The following is a 17,828-nucleotide window of genomic DNA, read 5'->3' on the forward strand; positions in this document are numbered from 1 at the left end:
TGAACTGAGATAGCAGCATGAAGATACTAAGTAAAGCTGAATCAGGGCTTGAATTCAGATTCAGTGAGGCTAAGATCTTGTGAGCTTTTGGCACCAGAGGTGGACTTTTGAGACCAATTGGGTGCATCTACACAAGACACTCACTGCACATAAGTCTAATAACGTTGCAAGGTAGTATGCTAATAGCCTACCATGCAGTGTTATTAGGCTAATGTTCAGTGAGTATCACAAAATAACCATGTGCCAGTGCTACTGTGTAGTTACTCTAGTTACTGCACATTTAGTTATTCCTTCATTAAGGAAGTAGTAAACTAAATGGGCAGTAACTAAGGCGCATTAATGAATGTGTAGATGCACCCACTGAATCACAGATTTCTGACATTATCAACTTCTTCTGCACTGGAAGATGAGTCTGATTTTGGATCCAACTCCAAACCAAATCTTTGGCAGCGTGTTTAGGGCCAAAAGCTTTCAGCACAGAACTAGTCTTCCTTAGATTCCAAAATGCAAAGAAGCTCCTATCAGATTTGCCCATCTCTGGTAATCATGGACATGTGTATTACCAGAGAGAGAAGAGGCCTCTATCCCTGTATAGTTCTTGCTGTCTTATTAAAAGAAAACAGTTTGGAAACATCTCTTTGGTACAATTCAGCTGGGATTTCATAGATTTCATAGACATCAGGGCTGGAAGGGACCCCGAGAGATCATCGAGTCCAACCCCCTGCCCAAAGGGCAGGAAGTCAGCTGGGGTCATAGGATCCCAGCAAGATAAGCATCCAATTTACTCTTCTGTGTCTGGATAGCACAACAGCTTTGCACTGAGTGACCTCAACTTTTGGTTTTGGAGGGAAGAGCAATAATAATGTCTTGGTTTGGACAATGTAAGAATTGGTTCAGACCTTTACCTTAAAGTCAAGCTGGACTTTCTTGAAGATTCAACAAAGTTCAGATCACTTTGTATGAACATTATACATTTTTCTGTCCCACTGGATTCCAGCCAGGACTGGAACAGCATTGCTAAAATATCCTGAAAGACTGCTCTAATGAGATTCCTAGTGCATTAGTGTGAAGCAGTTTGGATGTTTTGGATAAGGATGTGGCTGCTTATCTGAATCAAATCAACAGACCTTTGAAACTCAGTTGATCTTCAGTCTTCGCTAACAGCCTGGTCTCTTTTTTATACCAGAGAAGCTCAATGCTTCACCAGGGTCCTATTTTCCATGGATTTTTCAGAATCCATGGATTCTGAGCAGGCTTCAGAAGTGCCCTGCTCAGTGTGAGACACCGACAGTCAGGGAAGCATCAGTCGCTCTGCTTTTTCAACTGGAAGCAGGAATAGGATATTTCACTCACAGTCCTGACCTTTTCTCTTTACCATAATATAATCAATCTACATCACAAAGGGTCATAACCTGAGCATGCATCTGCTTTCTTTTGCAGCTCTGCATCTTTGCATTTCTGCAGGCTCTGTGGGCTGAGGATGGGAAATGTCTGTTTTACCATACCATCCTTAGGGGTAGGGGGTTTCAAAACCCTGGATGAAATCTGTCACACCACAGGAAATGGCAAGGCAAGGAAGAGAGTGGGGGGAATCATCAACCTAACCACTGACTTTATGTGATCCTTAGCCTCTCCTTAAAGCCAGAACATTTTTGACATGCGAGATGTTAGAGACAGAAAAACCCTAAACTAAGTAAAGAGGGGCTGGCACAAAAATCTTTCTCTAAATGCTTCCCTGAGCTTTTGGGCCAGGCATAGACATTACATTTTTACCAGGATAAGTGATCAGAAACCAGTCCATACCCATAACAGAACAGTAGTTTGGCGCACACAGACCGGATTAAAAATGGTGGAACCCAGTGTAAGATTTCCGCCTCCCCATGCCCCACACCAAAGGGCGAATGTGTGTTCTGTTCGTAGCCGATCTAAACAACACCATTTACAGAAAACCTAATAACTGAGATGGATTCCACCTTGGGCTTTTTGGATGTCTGTACCTAGCCTTGGGGAAACTTCGGGTTCTGGATTCAGGTCCAAACTTTGCAGAGTAGAAACACGCTCCATGAGAAGAAAATACAGGATCAGAATGGGCTCTTTAATCGAGGTGAGAAAGGCATAACCAAAGGCAACCACTGTGAGGGAGAGGAGCCAGCAGCCCCCTTGGCTCCCAGACTGAGCGGAGAGCCAGTGGCCCCAGGTCCGCAGCCCCAAGGAGCCAGACATAAGTCCCCCTCACCCAGGTGTGTGGGGAAGGGAGGGGCCGGTACTCCCTTCGCCGGCATACAAGAGAGGCCGGGACCGACAAGCGGGGGCAATGTGGAACTGGAAGGAGGCCGTGGAGGAGGGGAGCACGCCGGCGCGCGCTGCAAAGGGCGCTGCGAGCAACGCTGCGTGCTGGTAGGAACCGCTGGCAAAGGGCAAAGCCCCGCCGGGGTTTTGAACACAGTCTGCTGGCCCCTGCCGGGCCTTGAACTGTTTATTTACCGACCGGAGCTGGGTACTGTAAAGACCCTAATAGAAGGGCAGTATTTGACTCTGGGAACCGTAGTCCCTGTAATAGGGGCGCAGCTCAACAGTGAGCTTTAACTGTGACAAGGGAAACTGATCAAGCCCTCCAAGGGGGCTCTTCATAAGCCAAGAAGGGGGTTCGATCCCTCGGAGGGCAAGTGGGTATTGGAAGACAGCTGCAGACGGCTGGAGCAGCTGTGCCAATCAAGGGAACCCTCTTGGTCAGAGTGTTTGTTTTGATTTTTATTTTCTTTTTGTGGATCATCTGAGTGGACGTGTGGCTACGTGGCTGGACCAGACAGTCGGCCCCCATTCCGGTGGAATGGGCGAGGGTGTAGGGGTGGCGGAGCCCTCAGAAACTCGGGACCCACGTGATGACGGTGAGACTCATAATTGGACTGCACGCGTCGGACATCTGAACCAACTCCGTTAATATCAAAGTCATGGCAGGCGAAGCAAACGCGTGTGACACCCCAATTAAAAGTGAGGATACACTAGGTGACTGGCAGGCGGTGCCTGCACGGTCCGCGGGCATTGGTGTATACCTGGCAACCACCAGGATCAAGCTGTGTTCCTCCACGTTTGAGCTTTTGGAAAAAATCTTATCTGGATTTAAAGGTCTGTCCATCTACTACCAGTACTGATTGGTATGTCTGTCTTTCACTTTCCAACATTCATCCATCCATCCATCTGCCTGTCTATCTATAGGGACAGCCCTTCAAAATTTGCAAATTTTTTTAGATGAAGTGTCTGTAAGGTGTACGCTAAGTTTATTACAAAGAAACATAAAGGACTTGTTGCAGAGGATGAAGCTCACTTTCCTATCTCCTGCAAAACTGGTATATGTTTATGGTCCGTTGTCTGATATCTGGGTTATATGCATATTGGGCCTCTTTTTCATTATTGTCTGCACTGTTTCTCAGACCAGGGGTGACAATCATAGCAGAAGGGGTGGGATTCAGCCCACATGATGTATTCACATAGTTTACATGACATACTCACCTGAATCCAACCTACTATATAAAATAAAAAAGCTAAGTTTCTAGCCCTTGTGGCTGCAATCCTAACTGTTCAAATGCAGCTAGTCCTGATATCTGTTCCTCCCTAAGACTATAGACAACCTGAAACACGGACCACAAGGAGTGAAATTCCCTAGCTCCTATACACAGTAAGATACACATCGCTCTGAATTTACATCCTGGCCTGTGGATCATGATGAAACCTAGCCCGCTTCCACAAATAAGTTTGACATCTCTACTTTAGGCCATTCCTCTGTCACCATCTTCTGCACAAACAGGAAATTTCTCCAACTTTCAAACGAGATGGACTAGGAATGTCAGGAAAAATATGGAAACTCAGGGACATATAGGACTGGAAGCACTTAACTCCTCTGAGGGGTAACTTGACAGCAATCCACAGAATATAGCTTCTTGGCTTCTTCCAGGAATTGTTTTAAGTCATTACTTTACAACTGCTTCTCCCTTAATCTAGACTGAAGACTCTTGATAACTTTTCCCAGAGATGGCTCCCTGTGCCCCTGATCTTACTTCTTGCCCAGCCTGAAAGGACAGAAAGCCAAACCAACCATAACAGGTAATGAGAGGAGATTAGTGCCACCTGAACTGCCAGAAGGAAGTTTGTGTGGTTTTTTTCTAATTAATAGTAAGGAGGTAAGACTCAAAACTGAAAACAACCAGAATACAGAGGGAGAAATCCAGCCTTCCTCATCTGAGTAAAATAACTGGTGTGAGTCTGCAGTATAGAAAGGGAGGGAGAACATTGATTTTCTCAAAGGAAAGAGTTATCATTTGAAGGGAGTTGAGCCAGAATGACCTCAGTGCAAAAATATCCTCTGTCTCCCTCTCTCCTTCTTTCATGGACAAATATAGACCTACATATTATCTGAATACAGTTTTCAAACATGTATGGTATGAACAACTTGGGAGGGAAATCACTGCTGCTTGCCCCTACCCCTGGTTTCATTGTTTATTTCCTCAATCTCATTCATCTTCCTGGGGAACTAGACAGACCGATTCTACATTCAATGGGGAGAACACTGAAAACATTTCTGTTGATCTGAAGTAGCTTTTGGACAGGCCCCACCCCCCATGCCATATCACAACTTCCCCATTCACTGGGTCCAGCATGGGCGACTAATGCTAACTTAGTCTGGGGGGGGGGCACATCCCCCCCCAGCCAATCTTGCTGACGGGGCGGGGTGGGAGAGTCCCCCACTGCCGATCGCAGTCCCAGAAGTGGCTGCAGCACTTCATCTGGTGCTCCCACACCCTGGCCAGCGCTCACAGGGGGGCCACTGGTGCTCCTGCCTCCTGCCTGCCCACCGCTGCCTGTCACCCAAGTGGGGAGCCTGGACTGTGACTTGTCAGGGGGTGCACCAGTGCTCCCAGGGGGTCTATGTGCACCCCCATGCACCCTATACACGTCGCCACTGGGGTCCAGTATATCAGAGCAGGGCCAATGTCTTCCTTTTTGTTTGGAATGAACCTAGGACAGACTGGGCAGCACCACATCTTAAACTGCAAACCAGAACTGGTTTCCCAACTGCTATTCCTTCACATTTAGGCTTCTTGTCATTATTTTAATATTAACTTTACCCTTGACATGAGCTGCTATAGATTCTGATCCTACAACTTACAGGGACTAAAGCGTGCACTTCCAATACATGACGGATCATTCTGACAAAGTTCCTATTTATGGCGCAGGCTATCTAGACTTCATCCACTTCCAGTCACTAACATTTAACTTCATTAAATCCTGGCGGTAGCTTTTTGCTATGCCTTTCTCCCCTAGATTAAAGAGTCTGTTCTTAGCTGGTATTTTCTCCTCATGGAGTATACTTATACACTGTAATCAAGGCACTGCTCAAATCTTTTTCTTGATAAGCTAAACAGTTTGAGTTCCTTAAGTCTCTCATTTCCTGTGAATATTTTTTGTGGCAGTTTTCTGCAGCATTTCCCATTTTTTCAATCCCCCTTTTTAAAGGTCAGATACAAAATCTGTCCATGGTATTCTAGGGATAGACTCCTTTGCACTGTATCTAGAAGTAACCCCCCCTAGCTAGCCATTGGTCACTATTTACTTGATTTACCCTAACCCCTACCCCCCAAGCTCCATTCTGACACCTCCCCATCCCCTACTGTCAACTACTTTTTCAGGTCTGCCACTTAACTGGCTCTGGCCAGTGAATGTGTGCTTTGGTGACAGTCGACAGGACTAATTTTTGAATCAGAATGTTGAATGGTCTGGAGACATATGCACAGTTACCAGCTAAGTTTATAATGTTATGCAAGGTTAGTTGGAAAAGACAATTTTTCACAGAACCACAGCAACTGGCATTAATTATACTCCCATCTCTCTGTTCTATATTGATTGAATTTCATAACAACTTTTTCCATTTCTTTGCCTAGGACAGATGTCAGACTAACGGATCTACAATTCTCTCTGAGTTATTTCATATGCTGCTTTGTACACGGGTCTATTATTAGCACTTTTCCTGTGCCCTGGAATTTCTAAATGAGTGCTGGTCCCGGTTCTGATCTCACACTGTTTTTATACCTGTGTAGCTCAAATATAAGTGAGAGGAGAGCAGCAACTGGGGGATTTTCTCAGTTATCTGATGATCAGTTAGGACATGTGATATTTCTGATGGGCATGTAAAATGCTTCAGGACACCAGCTCCTGTTTGTGTTTAACATGTACTATGGTCCAATCCTGTCCAGTGCTGAGCCTCCCTTGGTTTGGGAGCTATAGGTGCAGGTCATCTTGCAGGGGACATTGTAAGATTGGGTCCATAGTAGAACGTGCTTGGGATTTTTTTGATGCAATGACTTTCCTAGGAGGAAAAGACTGATTCATTGAAATCTAAGAGTTATCATGAGAATGAACCAGAATCAATGAAAGCACATTGGAAAGGTTTGCTTGGATCCAGGGTGGGATTTCTGGAGAGAGGTCTACCTCAGAATAGGCAACAGCCCACTGGTTTGAGCCCTTGTCTGGGTTGTGGGAGACCAGGGATTAAGTCCTGTCTTCAGGAAGAACCTGGGTCTCCCACGTCCCAAGTGAATGCCACGGCAATCAGTCTCTCAGCTATTCTTAAGGTCTGTTCTCTCTCTCTCTTCATTTCCTGAAAATGAAAAACTTAAGACAAGTCTTGATTTTTATACCAGTGTAGAATTGGAAAATTTTGTCGGACAGAAAAAAAAGTTTCTCACCCAGCTGCCACCATAGCTTAAAATATCAGGTCTGGAAAGCTGACTGTACTGTGTAGGTGAATGCACAAATGTACACAATAATTCAGCACTAGCAATGAAACACTGGGCCAAAGCCCGCTGGCTTTATTCAGTCAAAAGATTCTGGACTTCAATAGGTCTCTTGTTTCTAAAGATCTGGTCCATTTGTTTGTAATACCAAAAAGTTATTGAATGACAGTGTAAGGCATTTGTGCAGAACGTACTGGGCATTATGTAGTTGGCAAGCTATTTTTGTTTGGAACACAAAATGATATATTGTAAAAATAGCCAACAGTTCAGAATCATCCATTTACAGCACTTAGTTTTCCACCTTTCTATTACTGTTTCATTAGGAACAGAATAACAATACTGAGTGGACTGTCTAACTGGCTGCATTCCCATAGTTTGAGTGAAACTCTTTTTCTTGTGATGTTAACCCGTATCATAATACGAGAGTTGCTGTCTCTGAATCAGGTCATTGCTCCTCCAACTCAGTCATCCCACTTCCAGTAGTGACCAGTACCTGAGACATGACATCAAGCTTTTTCTAAACCCGACTAACACTGCACACTAATTGCACAATGCTGTGCAATGGGGGAAGAGGGAGAGATGTTTTCCTGAGACACACAAATTTCGAGTTATATCCTGAAGTCTGACTACTTAATACAGACCTCTACTTACACAATGACTTGCACCAAATTCCAGGGAGAGGAATGTATAGGGCAGGTTCATGGCATCACATGCTTAATGGAAAGTGCTCATTTCACAGTCAGGAGCACAAATGTGCCTGAGTCAGAAAGAACAGAGCAGGATGCAGGTTATCAGAGATCCAACGCATTCAGGCCTGCCCTGAGAATGAAACACACGAAGCATTGAAACACAGGAACATTTGCTGATTCCAGGAACTGCTAATAAGATTTGCAGCCCTTTACCTCTTGGCCAGTAGATTCATTTATTTATTTGGACTTACTTGTGAGGGAAAACCTAATTAAGGAACTAGGTATGTTTAGTTTGGAGAAAAGGAGATGAAAGGGGGACATATAGTTTCCAAACATGTGAAGGTCTGCCTTGAAGAAGATAGAGTGACATTATTCTTCTTTGCCATAGAGGGTAGGACAAGAGGAAACAAATTAACTATAGCAAGGCAGATTTAGACTGCGTCTCAGGGGAAAACAAAAATCAAAACTTTTTAACTGTAAGAACCACAGGACAATGGGAACAAGCTGTCTACAGAAGTTGTGGAGTCTCTCTCACTGGAGGTTTCCAAGAAAAAGACTGGATCAGCATCCATGTGGGAACAGCAAATCCTGCATCTGCTCAGAGTGACGGACTGGATGACCCCCTGCATCTCTTTCAACCCTACAAATCTATGATGAGTATCTAAAAGAAAGGCCATGCCAAAGGATGTCAAAGCTCTGGGATCCCTCAACACCCATTTAAAAGTCCATTGATGCAGGAGTTACAAAACAAAGAATTATCCAAAGCAACAATATTCCTCTTTTCTCCCACTCCAACAAAAAGCCTTTAGTCATGAGCCATGGATGAAACATCTTGACACGCCATTTCACACTGTCACCCAAACAGATATCCTACACTCATCTCCCTCAGTGAACCACACAGCTGGTGTTAAGACTGATGGGGGTCCCAGACAGCGACTGAGGCATGGGCCTCTTTCTCCTTCCACCAACATGGTGATTGACTAGCACTAGCTTAGCCCTGTGGAATCCTTCATAGCCTGAGGCTACGAACAGTTGCCCTGGTTCCTTGTCCATAAAAATATGTCTTCTCAAGTACATGAGCTTTGGCACACATCTAGAGAATGAGCACGTGTGGGCTATTTTACACCTTACTAGGGAAAAGCCAGGCAGGCTCTCAGTTTAAAAAGTCCCAAGGTTTATTAATCAAGTCCAGCTCAGCAGTGCTAGAAAATGATAATCCATGCCTATTTTTTTTCCATAGGCAGACAAGGTTCTTTGGGTGGATGTGATATCTTTGATTAGACCAACTAAATAGTTGGAAAAAATGTTCTTTGCAAGCTTTCAGGCACAAACACCCTCTTTAGGCATAGGGAGAGTCTGCTGGTGTTTTGTGTTCTCCATAGTAGAATAGAAGCCAGTATGCAAAATGTAGGTCTGTGAAAATGCAAATGTGTGGCAGTGAGGATCAGAGGCCATGAGAGATGATAGGTGTGAGACAGGTAGGTTTGGGGGAAAAGGGTGATGTTGACCTGGTGATAGAATGTAGCTGGAAAATGTAGAGAGGTTACCTGGGGTTAATGGGTGGCACTAATTTTTTTAAAGAACGTGAAGTGGACACATTTAAAAATAAATGGTGATCCCATTTCTGCCTTTAGGTGGCACCAAGACATCTACTGCTCTAGGAGGTGTGTGGGTAACAGATATATTGAAACAAAGGAATGGAGAGGGGAAAAAAATACCCTCTTTCAAAGAATAATATATCAACATACATACATTCACCATTACTCAAAGCATTTTGGACTATTGCCAACTCATAAAATATCCCACTTCAATGCAAGCTCCATCAGGGAAGCAAAAACATAAGGATTTGCATCCATGGAACTAGGTTTATTTGATCACTTTTGATGCATCTGTGCAGGGTGTTGGACTGGATGACCAATGAAGGTCCCTCCGAATCCTGTCGTTTGGTGATTCAATCACATCACGTCCTACCTAAGCATGCCTACATCGATCAGGTAAACCTATTTCCATGGGAAGGTTTTTTGGCTGAAAAGCTGAATGATTTTGAAGATTAGAACCAAAGAATTGTTTCTGTTTGGTTTCTAAAAATTAGAATTTGGGGCCTTTAGGGTTTTTTTTCTAATGAAAATCAACATTTTTTCAAGGGGAAAAGAGAAATTATTTATGCCTGACTCTACTGAGTACCTTAATTTCTCTTGCCCTCCACCCTCTCCTCACTCACAAACTAATCAAAGTAGTATGCAACCAACCTGTTTCTATTCAGAAACATAAGGCATGTTTGAGAAGAGCAGTGAAAGTACACCCCACCTCTCTTCCCTCCCTCACAAGGAAAGTGTGATCTTTGAAGAGTCTCCAGTAGGTGAATATGAGCAGTTATGAGGACACTTTTTTTGTTCACCCTCAGTTGTTAGAATATCTGGGTTAAGGCCAAAGCTAGAAGAGTCCAGTCACATCACTATATCATCCTTTTCCCCACGCTTGGATGACCCTTTCTTATTCTTGTCCCAAGCAGGGTTCTCTGCAGCTCAGCACAGCCAGCATCTCTCTACCTCCCTCTAAAACTATGGACTTCTTGGCTTCTGTTGGTGCAATCATTTTCCAGTCCCTGTTAAATGAGAAGAAGAGCTGAATAGAGCCTGTCTTTCTGCACCAATGCCCAACCAAAAGTGAATGATGAAGCAGTGAAGAACAAGGGCAATAAAATCAGGGAATACATTGCAAGATAGTGCATGTGACTGTGCCGTGGCAGGTCATGGTATCCATGAAGGAGAGCAGGATACAGGAGGAGAATAGCCGCCATTTTTCCATGGCCCGTTTACTACATCCCTTTGTTCTTTTCTTATCTAATCTGTCCCTGTATGCATCTCTTTATTGTATCTATCCATCCCATTGCTGTAGTTATCGATCCATGGCCATGTCTATAAATCTATCTTTCCCTCCACTATGTCTGTTCACACTGCTATTACATCTTTTTACCCATTCCACTATAAATCCTTCTATCCATTTTTTCTGTCCATCAACTCTTGCTCTCTACTTATCAATACATCTATTGTATCTACCCATCCTTCTTCTGCATCTGCCTGCCCATCCATTTCTCAGATCTCTCAGTACATCCATCCAGCTAAAGCACTGACCTTCACTGTGCCTTTGGGTTCTCCGGTGCTACACTGGGATGTCAATGAATGGACTTCAAGAATGAAGAGCCTTAGATTACATTTCTCTAGTGTCAGAGGAAATAGCAGGGGAAATAATTTCAGATAAATGAGAGTGGACCTGAACGGTTGCTTAGAACTTGAGATGTTGAACTTTGGATCATTGCTATTACTAGTCTTTATAAGTTTCTGCATTTTGTTTGTCCTACTCTGGACAGGAACCAAGAAGTGCTCAAATATCTTAGAAGAGGCTTTTCTCTGTGATATTTTAAGTGTTACAAGAGTAATACTTTGCTCCTCTCTAACACTTTCCATCGAAAGACCAAAAAGACTTTCAAGAATATTAATTTTAGAAGGTAAGTGCTTTGGGCCCCCCTTCACGTCATGGGTGGATGGATGGGAATATGCGTAGAGAACCTAACAGTGTTACCTTGTTCCTGACTGAGTTCCCCCGGGTCCTGCTGTGGCATAGATAAGTAATAGTACCTAACCAACTCTCCTCCTGAGACAGCTGTTATTGTTCTTGTATTTTACATGCAGGGGGAGGGACTAAGACCTAGAGAGTACGTCAACATTGCATCCTTGGTTTGCCCTGGGAGGCATTCTTGCAATCACACACCATCTACCCACTTCAATCCACATGCACTAAATCTCAACATGCAGCTGTGAAGCCACTGCAGGGAGGTCCCCCAAGACTGCTCCCAAGCACCTTGGAGACAGACATCTCAAGAGCAAATGCAAGGGGACACCATAGAGTGGCTTCACCATTGCATCCCTGGGGTTGGTGTATACGAATGGAAGGGATAGCTGGAGCACTCCTGGACTTCACTCTCAGACTGATATAGAGGCCAAATCCCTTGGCCAAAGCCACAGACAGTGACAGAGCTAGAAATAAGACCCAAGCATTGTGATTCCCAATCCTCTGATCCAGTCACAACAGTTACTTCCAAATTCTATTGGCCTGGCTGGCACATGTTCAGCCATGAAAGGAAAGCAGGATGAAAGAAATAGACACATGGAATATGATGATGAGTACAGACAATTCAGTTTACCAGATGGTGAGCACTAATCATCCTAAATACACACAGAGTATATGACAATCAATTAAGAAGAATATTTCTAGTGCCTGGGTCTTCCTTTGTCTGACTTCTATTACACAAGAACTGTTTTTCTTTCCACAAGAACCGCCAGAAGGGGTGGGGAGAGTGTGTGGACCCACAACTCCTTGATTTCCAGGAAATCAGTCAAAAAACCCCAGCAGATCAATCCCAATACAAACAGATTTTCATCAGCCCTCAAAAAAATCACAACAGTTCTCTTCCCTAAAAGTATCAGAACAGCCGAGAAAATGTTTTTTCTATCCTCATGAGGCAGCGGCATTGTCATTCTCAGTGGGAAAATGGTCTAATTTAGCTCCCAAATTTTCTATGAATGAACTGGAAGGCAAAGCAATTAGACAGGAAAGAATAAGCCATTCATCCAAAAATAACTGCCAGCAGAATAGCTGTTGTAAACAAGTGAGTTTTTCTTCTCCTACCATTACAGTCATTTAACTATTCTGAGAGAGCTAGAAAGTCAGTGAATCATTTGTCTGTAAAGTATATATCTAGCTGTGTAATTAGATAGAAAGTAGATCCTCATCACTGAAAAACTGGCCTCCAATTCTGAGAGCCACTATTTTTGTGCCCTTAAATAAGTGTGTGGCCTGCACAGTACTCATACCACTATTGCCTTGGATCCCCACAATTTTGAAGTGCCACAAACTGTCCCCACAACATATTGTATCCTTGAAATTCTAGACATGGTTGGGGGGAAATAAGGTGCAAAGTTGCAGACTGAGAGGATATTTTAAAAACCAGCATGGTGATGTGACATTTGAGTCCTCTCTAAACCAAGGCCTGCCATGCTTTGTCACATGGTAAGCTCCGCAAACAGAGATCAGCTTCTCTTCCTCTTACTTTAATATTGACAACATTAGACTGCTCTCTATTTATATAGCACCTTTCAGTATGAAAGCTCCCAAAATGCATCACAAACAAAATGTATCTCTGAAGTATGATCACATCTAGATCTTTCCCCTCCCCCTACCATACTCAGAACATTGCAGGAGGGGTGAGGATGGAAGTATTGGCCAAGATAACTAGGGCAAACTCCTGCTTTATATCTTCATTTCTAAAAGTGCCTCCACCCACCTGACTCATGTGCTTAACCTTTGCCAAGTACCAATCAACAATTCCAAGTATCAAATCACACTGCAGGGCAAGTCAAGCCAAGTCAGTCTTGAGGCTGCTGCAACCCAACCTTAGATGCTATAACAACCCTCCTAGGTTAGTTGAGTTGCTTTGTATCATTGGTGATTCTCTGGGTAAAGTGATCTGGTGGCGCTCATCTCCTCTCCAGGTTTGGATAGCTGTTGGCTCACAGGAAGCTCATCCACCCTTTGACAGGTCTTGTTTTTAGTCCTACTGGGTGTCCACACACCTGCCTCACCCAGGCTAGCCCAGGTGTGGGGACTGGTTTAGACACCAACAACCTGACCATGGAACAAGCTGTACTGGTTTACATGGTACCAGATAGCAGATCAAAAGAGGCCTGGCCTGACAAGCAAGTTGCAGTGCAGCCTTTAGCAATCTCCTGACTGCTCATACAAACAATAGCATTTCTGAGCATAAATCCCACCTCATATGCCAGAGGAGCAGCACGTACAAGCTCTAACATGGACAGAGAAAGGTAGTTAGCCATGTTAGTCTGAAGTCAGGCAGAAGGCAGGCTAGATTTGCACCATATAGACTCACTAATCAGGGACATTTTTTAGAACTTTAATAAGCTGCTGCAGCTTAGGAAAATGATTTAGTCTATACAGTGTAAATCTACTCTGTTTTCTGCCAGTTCTAACAGAGCCACCCAAGTCAAAGGAAACAAAAGCCCCCTACCCATGCAGTTTGCGCACACAGTGTTGGAGGTGGTGGTTTGGAAATGTGCCCCAGAGAGACATATAGGTTAGGGACAGGCATTACACATAACGCGGTTTAAGTGATGGTTTAAACCTGTAACAGGAAAGATGTTCTGTGCACATAAACCAGTTTGAAAATGGCTGAAGCCAGTTTGAGAGAAACCTGGGTGAATGCAATATCAGACTTAACTGATTTGGCTCAAACTGGTTTATGCAAAGTCTGTCCCAGATCCTTTGCTGGTTTAAGATACACCAGGCACCCCCAGCATGCTCTCTGGGCTGAGCGGGGCTCTCTGCTCCACTGCAGGGCTTCCCCCTCCTTCCACCCCCTAGCTGGAGCTTGGCACAGACGTGCAGGCACAAAGCAGCTGCCTGGCTTCTCGCTGCTAAGCAAGGATTATTCCTCACTCACCCCCAACTTATGCAGACACCTCAGCATTAGCTAGCAGACCACACGCTGGCTATGGCCTGTGCTGTGGGAGTGGACAGAGGCAGACAGGTTTTTTGGAGCTAATCAACAGGTATCTTAATGCCCTTCCTTGGAAGAGCTATTTAAGAAGAGGTCAATTAGTTAATGGAGAGAGGCTTTGTTTTCTTAATGAGTTGATAAACCCTGAGGTAGGGTTGATAAACATTCCCTGGGGCATCCTGCCAGGGCCTGGCCACACCCCGCTCAGCTCTGCCCTGTAGAACCAAAGGGGGGCTGCTCTAACACCCCCTGGCTTCTAGCCTGAGTCACTGCAGGCATGTCCCTGCATTTCTGGGATGTCTGTCTAGGTTACAAACTGATTTAGTGTAGCCAGGTTAGACTAACCTGCAAAGATTGAATCAATTCAGGCTCAGGCTTTTTGAATGTCTGTCCTTAGCCCTAGAGCTAAAGCTTGGCAAGGTAGAGTTGCAGTCCCCAGCTTCCCTGGAGTGACAAGTCAGCTGGTCTAGTTCCCTTGGCAAATGCAGAGCTAGCAGCAGGAAGGCTAGGAGAAGCAGCTGAGCCAAGCATACTGGTCAATCCTTGTCTCTCCCCAGAGCTCCTCAGGAAAACACAGAGTTCTGCTGACAAATGAGGGGAGGAAATCAAAACCTTACAACTGAAATAGCCAAGTAAAGACATTGTTCATCTGCTGCCTGTGATACTAAGTTGACTGCAGCTTCTTTCCACAGAGGCAGTGCAGCAGTGGGGGTAGGGCACTGCTAAGGGTTCTGGAGACCTGTATTGTGTTTCTGTCTTTTCTGTTCGATGACTGAGCAAGCCAGGACAAGTCACTTTGGGCCAAATCCAAGCCAGGTACTCTTACTTAGGGAATCTTAGATTCCAACTAATTTCAATGACAGTTTAGTTACCTGACTGGGAGGTCGGATCAGACCTACCAGTTTAAGAATTGGACCCCTTGTTTCTTTGCTCTTTGGTTGTCCCGGCTGTAATACAGGGATAACAAGAGCTAGGTCTTTAGCCAAGTGAAATGCATGGATGAAATGGAATGATGATGAAGATGGTGGTAACACATTTAAACAACAACTACTGAGGGCACAGAGGGGCCTGACTAGTTCTTTTGGAAGATGAATTATGAAGCAATAATCATAAAGGCCCAAACTTGCAATGCACTGAGTAGCCTAAGCTTTGACTTACTTCTGTGTATAAAGGGATCTCATTACCCAGCAGGCCAGAATTTTCAACAATATGTGTTACTCTCAGGCATCCAACCCGAGGCCCCTGAGGCCCAGTTTTCAAAAGTGTTAAGCACCTGGAGGTCATACTGATGTCAATAAGGACAGTGGATGCTTAGCCATCCTGGAAATCCCTCTCTTGGTAACAACCCAAATTAGGGGAAACTCTTGAAAATTCCTGCCCTATTACTGTGCCTTTAATGCCCATAAACAAATATGGCAAGGCCTCATTTTTTAAATTATATCCAAAGGGCATCCTCCTGCCCAGCCCCAGAGAGTAATGCATGAATCTATGTCATTTCCCTGGTAAGAAATGGGGCTCACAGGAGACACGGCAGAGATTTGGTTAGGCCTGCAAAATTACAATTACAGTTAGTTAAGAAACATATTTTTTTCCCCTGAAACAAAAACTGTTGATTCAAAAATGCCTCAAGAGATTTGTAGTTTGAAGCTTCAAGTCCCCATTCTCCTTTAGGGACAGGGTTCCCTGGCTGGACTGCATAGGGGGACATGTAGTTGGTATAAGTGATTGGAGTGGTTCAAATCTGTAACACAACAGAAGTCCAGCGCACATAAACCACTTTCAAAATGGCTGAAATTGGTATAAGATAAACTTGGATGGATGTACAATAAAGGCCTTGCTATCTAGCATGAGTGAGGCAAGGGGGGTGCCAGTTATCTAAAAATGCTGGTTATCTGAGAGTTATATGGGCCCCAGCCCACAGCAGCAGCCCACACAGCCCTGCACAGATCCCTTTCCCCTCCCCCTGCCTGTTGCCCTGCAGACTTTCCTGTGGGGGGGAGGGGTGTGTGCACACACTCAGCCCCCCATTTTTTTCTCTCTCTGCTTATGCAGATATCAACTAGAAGGGCTCGCGGAAGCTCCTCTATTGGCAGCATCACTAACTAATGTAAATAACAGAAATACCTGATATGCATGCCAGATAGACTTGGCAAATATTCTGGTTGCTAAAGTGAGGATTTGTATTGGGGGATATTGGTAATTCCAGTTAATAGAGTATTCTGGTTAGTAAAATGCCAGTTAACACAGCTCTTACTGTAGTATCAGACTTAACTAATTTATTGAACTTCTTTTGCAGATCCCCTCCAGATTCAAGTTAACTCACATCCCAGGATGCTTTGCACCTCCTCCGCACAAACTCCCCCACCCCACCACTTGCAGAGTGGGTGGGCTAAACTTGGACTAAGCTATCTGTTCCTGCCAAGCAGGGATGCATGCTCTAGCACCCCCTGGCTTCTGGTCTGGGCCACTGCAGGCATGTGGCTGCATTTCCAGAATCAAAAATGAATGTCAGTTCACTTGCTTAGTGGTTCAATCTATGCAGTTTAGACTAATCTGCAAAGATTGAATCAATTCAGCCTCAGGATTTTTGACTGTCTGTACTTAGCTCAGAAGTCCAAGAGGTGTAACTTTGTAGAAATCTAAGTTAATTCGCAAGGGCAAGGGGTTGCTCCAAAAACATGTCTCTGTGGCAATGCAGAATAGCAAATAAATACAAAAAACTTCTTTTAAAACTCTGAGTTTTACCAAAAAACAAGTGAGAAAAACTTTAAGGTGGAAAAGATAAGGGCAGCAGAGGATTTTAGGGTTATTGGGGGGATGGGTGCATGGATAATTCAGTAAGGACCCAGTCTTTCCTCCTCTGTGTGCAAAGCAAAAGTAAACAGGCTGCAGGAACTCGTCTTCTACTCCTACAAACCCTGTTCCTTCAAGCCAGGGTGCTTGATTCACATAGCTAAGAAGTGCATTGCTCATACCAAAGGTTCCCAACCCCTGGGCTGTGAAAGGATTGGTTGCCGGTCCGTAGGAGGGTTGGCTGCCAGACCAGAAGTCTGGAAGTGACCGGCATACTATGGACCGGCAGCCAACCCTTTTTTATACTCAGTGAGGGTTGGCTACCAGTCTGCAGTATGCTGGTCCATAGTTTACTGGTCCACAGTCACTTCCGGTCTGCAGTTCGCTGGTCCACAGCCTAAAAAGGTTGGGAATCACTGGCTCATACAACCACTCTTCTCTTGGCTCTCTGCTCCCAAGACCTTGTGAAGCACACTTCTACTCTATTCAGAGCCTGTAGCTCTTCCCTACATACTGCCTCCAGTTTGTCCATTTCTCTATGTCCCATACATGAGCACGCAAATCACCTCTATTGCCTTTCAGAATGTATAGGGATGGGGATAAGATTTGTGTTTAAAATAATTTTCTCTACCTTATCTAATAGTGAGCTTCAAGAAGATACTTTATAGAACAAGCACAGTCCTGGATCCAAACAGGGAAATGGATGACTTAGCAGATTTCAAATAGGATATTAAGCCAGGGCAAATCACTACCTCTAATTCAGCAAGAATGACTTAAAATTGGAAGGTAGAATGCAGGGTGGCTTTATACCTTACAGATTAACTAAGTTTCTAATGGGTATATACAGGTGCTAAATCATATGAGATGCCCCACAGGGGCCAACGTCATAAAAGCCATAGCACCACTTGTTCCCATCTTGGTCACTGTGACAGAAAAGCCCATCAAAAAGTTAGAAGCATGGATACTGAATGTCAGCCTGAGGTT

At 44.4% G+C, this 17,828-nt stretch overlaps 1 long non-coding RNA gene across 1 annotated transcript; it reads right to left on the reverse strand.

Annotated features, from left to right (window-relative positions):
* Positions 1-212: 212 nt before the first annotated feature.
* Positions 213-13,895, reverse strand: LOC109319238. Its single transcript, XR_002103428.1, has 3 exons — positions 13,885-13,895; positions 6,979-6,981; positions 213-360 (listed from the first exon to the last, which is right to left on the reverse strand). It is a non-coding gene; the product is annotated as an uncharacterized LOC109319238 (long non-coding RNA).
* Between the last annotated feature and the right edge of the window lie 3,933 nt (positions 13,896-17,828).

Source organism: Crocodylus porosus, unplaced genomic scaffold (assembly GCF_001723895.1).
Source record: "Crocodylus porosus isolate Cpor-Errol unplaced genomic scaffold, CroPor_comp1, whole genome shotgun sequence".
NCBI classification, from domain to species: domain Eukaryota; kingdom Metazoa; phylum Chordata; order Crocodylia; family Crocodylidae; genus Crocodylus; species Crocodylus porosus.